The sequence below is a fragment of the Doryrhamphus excisus genome, linkage group LG11, assembly GCF_037039965.1.
Source record: "Doryrhamphus excisus strain RoL-2023G ecotype Guam linkage group LG11, RoL_Dexc_Guam_v1.1, whole genome shotgun sequence".
Taxonomy (NCBI): Eukaryota; Metazoa; Chordata; class Actinopteri; order Syngnathiformes; family Syngnathidae; genus Doryrhamphus; species Doryrhamphus excisus.
The window spans coordinates 4,435,007-4,441,367 of NC_136367.1; positions in this window are offsets into that span (position 1 = coordinate 4,435,007).

A 6,361-nucleotide genomic window follows, 5' to 3' on the forward strand; every position below is an offset into this window, starting at 1 on the left:
CTCAAAAATTTTAGATCACTTGCAAATTTCTTTGTTTTCCAAAGAAAAACTAATTTTCATGCATGTCGATCCCTTCCTGCTCGTACTATTACGTACACTACCGTTTCCGAAGCAAAAAAAAATTTCATGCATTTCACAAACAATTAAAATCATCACGGGTCAAACGTGCTCGGTGTTGACGCTTAAATCGAACCTTTTAGAAGTTTTGGGGCTCAAACGATATTTTCAGGAATAATATTCCCCCAATCGTGATATGACCATTTCATTTCTGACAAAAGGCAGAAGTATCATGCGCAAATAATACAAATTTTAAGTCTTTTGTAACATTACAGATGTTTTTTATATACAAGTTGAACAGTTTTGGTCCCAGTATTGACCCCTGGTGTACTCCACACGTAATATTTAAGCTTGCAGATATGTGTTTTTCCTAGCTTTTATATATTGCTTCTCGTATTAATCAATTTGTCCAACTGCTGTTCAATAGCTTCTTGCTAATTTTAGTGAATTGTGGTAATAAGGAGACTGGTCCGTAGTTTTTTAATTTACACGACCACTCAAAAATTTTAGATCACTTGCAAATTTCTTTGTTTTCCAAAGAAAAACTAATTTTCATGCATGTCAATCCCTTCCTGCTCGTACTATTACGTACACTACCGTTTCCGAAGCAAAAAAAAATTTCATGCATTTCACAAACAATTAAAATCATCACGGGTCAAACGTGCTCGGTGTTGACGCTTAAATCGAACCTTTTAGAAGTTTTGGGGCTCAAACGATATTTTCAGGAATAATATTCCCCCAATCGTGATATGACCATTTCATTTCTGACAAAAGGCAGAAGTATCATGCGCAAATAATACAAATTTTAAGTCTTTTGTAACTTTACAGATGTTTTTTATATACAAGTTGAACAGTTTTGGTCCCAGTATTGACCCCTGGGGTACTCCACACGTAATATTTAAGCTTGCAGATATGTGTTTTTCCTAGCTTTTATATATTGCTTCTCGTATTAATCAATTTGTCCAACTGCTGTTCAATAGCTTCTTGCTAATTTTAGTGAATTGTGGTAATAAGGAGACTGGTCCGTAGTTTTTTAATTTACACGACCACTCAAAAATTTTAGATCACTTGCAAATTTCTTTGTTTTCTGAAGAAAAACAAATTTTCATGCGTTTCACGAACAATTTTTTCCATTTCAATTCAATTGAATCAGATGATTTTCAATGAAGGATCTCCATTTTTGTATAGACGCCTACTATCAACGACCGTCAGTCCTCTGCATCAATCTCCTGGTATGGCTGCTAATCCAAGTTCATCATTTTATAAGGCTAATAGATTATTAGAAAAACCATCTAAAAATCTAAACTAAAACTAAAATCTCTTATCATGCTGTTAACTACTCCCTTCAGAGAACAGCACAAACTGGGTCTAACAAGGACATAAAAACGATGCATATCTGAGAGTGTGTAGTTTAAGACAAAGACAGATCTTTTTTTTTTTTAATGCGTATTTCATAACATTTTTTATGATGGTGACAGAGCCTGAAAAAATGAATTATTTCCTCTGGGAAATTTCTCCAGCAACTTGGAAAGCTCGATGTTCAGCTTCATGTTCAGGTACTTTCTCAGTTTTCCCAACACACCTTCCTGTTTGGACGTGCACGGTTTCTTGGGCTCATCTGTATTCAGCTTGTTTTCTCGTTAAAATGACAGCAAGAGAGGAGTCCTGTCTTCCGTCTCCACGCCTGTCACTCAGGGTTTGTTTTTGTCGGCGGAAGGCACGGAACAAGGAGAAATGAAACACAGGGCCGGTCGCCCATCGATGTGACCACTGACTCCTGATTCCTCTGTGACGGTTAGCTTACAGAAGTTCTGCTGTGCTTTTAAGGCCGGGCGGATGGTCGGTGTGATAAGCCGGGAGAGGATTTCTTCTTCGCCCGGAGCAAAATCAATAGTAGTTTTTGTTGTTTTAGTGTTGGCCTCGGGTTTGTTGTGAGACTTCACCACACTGAAGGTCAAAGTAGAATAGATTTTATGATTATGTGAGTTTATGAATGTTGTCTTTGCTGTTTGAAGGAATTGTAAGAACATCTTGCATTCTAGAACCCCACGCAAGTCTGGATTGTTTTCTAAGCCAGTGTCCTTGAGAAAACACATGTGTTGTGTTCTTGTGAGTCTCCAAGATAACAATAGGGAATAAATAGATGGATTTGTGGTATATATTTGCAGTATTTATTTATTTGCAGCCAAAAAGTACAGAGATGTGCCTCAAAATGTGGTTTGCATCTTCTGGTGTACATTTGGTAATGGTAATGGTAATGGTTTAATTTCATTTGAACATGCATCAGATTACAATTGAATGCATCCCATAATCAGTTCACAGTTCCACATGTCCAAAAGGAGTAGGAAGAAGCAAAGCTGATTAAATCCTACCCCTCCATCTGGTACTTTTATAATCAGTAACGGTTACATTTGTTCACTTCCTGCTTTCCATAATACAGTTTAAGGGTTTCTTTTTTTTATTATTTTTAAATGTTTGAAATGTTTAAAAACAAAGTCGCCAATTAACCTAGCATGTTTTTTTCTTATTTTTACATTTTTTAATTTTTTTTTAAAAAAGTCACCAATTAACTTAGCATGTTTTATTTATTTATTTATTTTTTTTTTAATTTTAAAAAGTCGCTAATTAACCTGGCATGTTTTTGGAATATGGGAGGAAACCGGAGTACCCGGAGAAAACCCACACATGCACGGGGAGAACATGCAAACTCCACACAGAGATGGCCGAGTGTGGAATTGAACTCGGGTCTTCTAGCTGTGAGGCCTATGTGCAAACCACTTGTACACCATGCAGCCCCGTGTTGTGGTTTTTTTATTATTATAATGTAAGGTTTTGGTTATTATTAATAAGTTCCTGCGTTGTGTTTATAAAGTTTTCGACCAGGCAATACTCTACCAATTTGGTCGCAGAAATTAAGGAACATACTGAAAAATTATAAAAACATATCCTTCCTTTTATACAGCTTTGCGGCAAATATTCCTCAAGTCAATACCCGACTTTTAAATAATGTACCTCGTACCAAAGTAGGAGGTGATATGAGCATCCAATGCCATAATGGGTACCATAGTAAGTGTCAATATAGTGATATATATAGCACATCATGACTGGTTCAAGACTCTTCATCCTTGTATTTAGCATCCTTGATCGTGAAGTCTTCACGAGACCGCTCCCAGTCTTGTTAGCAAACACCGCAGCTAACTCATGAGTTTCTTATCAGAACTCCACCGACTCCTCCGTGGCTCAAACCACATAAAAAGACTAGCATGAAAGTATTAAGTTAAAACGTTTTCGATAAGAAAGGTTAAAAACTGACCTTACTTTATCTTTTACTCTCTTTAATTCCTGCACACACTCAATATTTTTGTTAAGCCTGAGAGCACCCTGGCGACTTTTCTGTGTGCTTTGCTCAAAGTGCAATCTGTAAAAGGATGATACCTGCCTTTAATAATGCCTTTTTTCCACTTTTTGTTATTATTACAGCTTCAAAGTGTGTGAAAACATAACCATGATGCATCTGTGTGGAGTTTGCATGTTCTCCCCGTGCATGCGTGGGTTTTCTCCGGGTACTCCGGTTTCCTCCCACATTCCAAAAACATGCTAGGTTAATTAGCGACTCCAAATTGTCCATAGGTATGAATGTGAGTGTGAATGGTTGTTTGTCTATATGTGCCCTGTGATTGGCTGGCCACCAGTCCAGGGTGTACCCCGCCTCTCTCTCGCCCGAAGACAGCTGGCATAGGCTCCAGCACCCCCCGCGACCATCATGAGGATAAGCGGTTGAAAATGAATGAATGAATGAACATGATTAGAGCCCTCTAGACAGGAAATAACACCCCTATAGTCAACTTTAAACTCATATTACACAAGATAATAGAAAATAAAGAGAAAATAAGACATAATATATATGACACGGGCTGCACAGCGGTCGAGTGGTTAGCGTGCAGACCTCACAGCTAGGAGGTCCAAGTTCAATTCCACCCTCGGCCATCTCTGTGTGGAGTTTGCATGTTCTCCCCGTGCATGTGTGGGTTTTCTCCAGGTATATATATAAAAGCTAGGAGAACACATATCTGCAAGCTTAAATATTACGTGTGGAGTACCACAGGGGTCAATACTGGGACCAAAACTGTTCAACCTGTATATAAAAAAACATCTGTAAAGTTAGAAATGACTTAAAATTTGTATTATTTGCGGATGACACAACCGCCTTTTGTCAGAAATGAAATGGTCATATCACGATTGGGGGAATATTATTCCTGAAAATATCGTTTGAGCCCCAAAAGGTTTGATTTAAGCGTCAACAGCGAGCATGTTTGACCCGTGACGATTTTAATTGTTTGTGAAATGCATGAAAAATTGTGGTGTACGTAATAGTACGAGCAGGAAGGGATTGACTTTTGTGACGGAATTCAACTGATACGGATCGATGTATGAAAACGTCTCATATATAGGAAATAATGGGAATTTTAATAATCCAGTCAAGCTTCAAACTGTCCCCATAATAAAATATTAAAGTGTTGTTATTAATGATATTTTTCAGGTTTTACTAACTATTGTATTTGTTTTATTTCATGCAACTATCTGTTATTATTTTATGTTAATATCCAACCTCAAGAGTGTTTGATGTTAGAAACAGAAAACTCCAATATTTTTGCTGTAATGCAACAATATGGCATCACAACACTTCTATGCTATTGTTATGTTGCACACGCTCTAATGGTGGTATCTCTCCAACCATTCACAGCACCTTCACCTCCCTCTCAGAGCAAGCGATGGCCCAGATAACCTACTATCGCCCAAATTAGAATAGTCACTCTGCCGACACCCCCTCAACACATCCTCCAGCGGCAGCGCTTTTGTGACAGTTTCAACCTACGCCATTCAATTTAGAACGCCACTTGACTTGCCTCGATGTGATGCGACGGTCCTTTTGCGAAATCGTCTTTGCGGAGGTGACAAACCCGGTCCACCGAGGTACCGCCTTGCATGAATTGAATATAGTATTTTAGTATTGAGTACACCATTATGTGAAGATGTTGACCTTCTGAGCCTGTTTTTACAAAGCAGTATGTTTGGTATTATATTAGTTTGTCATTGCGGCTGATGAGGTTCATTCTGGCGTGGCTTTATGTCCTCATCAAGTCCAAATGTCAGGCAATGCCGCAGGCTGTTTCGCTTAACAACACCAAACACAGGAAGAACCATCAAGTACAAAGTCATAACAGGTTGTGAGGTAAGGTAATCGGACCACTTAAAAATCTGGTATGGTGGGGCGGAAACCATCTTCTCATGGCTTGGACATACCACCGCCATGGCGTTACCCCCGGGATACAAGGACATGTTGGCAGGTTTGATCAATAACATCTTTATTAAAGCTCACACAGAGTAAACGAAACCGAAAACTGCAAAGAGGCAAAGTAACAAGGAAGGCACAGATCATAAAACTCACCACAAGAGGTGGAAACGTTCATAGAAAACGGAATTCAACCAGGAAACGGATCGCAACAAATGATTCCCGAGATAAAATAGACTAAATAGAACGTTAATTACATAATATCATATACAGGTGTGCTCCCCAGCTACCTCGAAACAGCGTAAAGGTGAAGCATTCAGTCCGCAAAAGAAACATTTTCTACCGCTTTTTCTCACGAGGGTCGCGGGGGGTGCTGGAGCCTATCCCAGCTGTCTTCGGGCGATCACAAGGCACATATAGACAGACAACCATTCACACTCACATTCATACCTAATGCAATAATACAAATAAAACTTGCCTTCCATATTTTTTTTTTACACTTTTGCTATGTTCTCCTCCGATTTTGTATCAACATTTGCAATAAAAGTGACTGTTGTAACCTTCAACCTTCCCTTTTCAATATGCCTCACACACACAATCATTCATTCATTCATTCATTTTCTTCGGCTTTTTCCTCACGAGGGTCGCAGGGGTGCTGGAGCCTATCCAGCTGTCTTCGGCCGAGAGACTGGTCGCCAGCCAATCACAAGGCACATATAGACAAACAACCATTCACACTCACATTCATACCTAATGCAATAATACAAATAAAACTTATAATTTTTTTTTTACACTTTTGCTATGTTCTCCTCCGATTTTGTATCAACATTTGCGATAAAAGTGACTGTTGTAACCTTCAACCTTCCCTCTTCAATATGCCTCACACACGCAATAAATGCATTTTAAAAGTATACAATGTAACTGTACTCAGTTTCCCTTTGTCTCACAGCCACTATGGTGCGTTCAAAGACCCTCGAAAAAAGCATCATTCATTCATTTTCTACCGCTTAT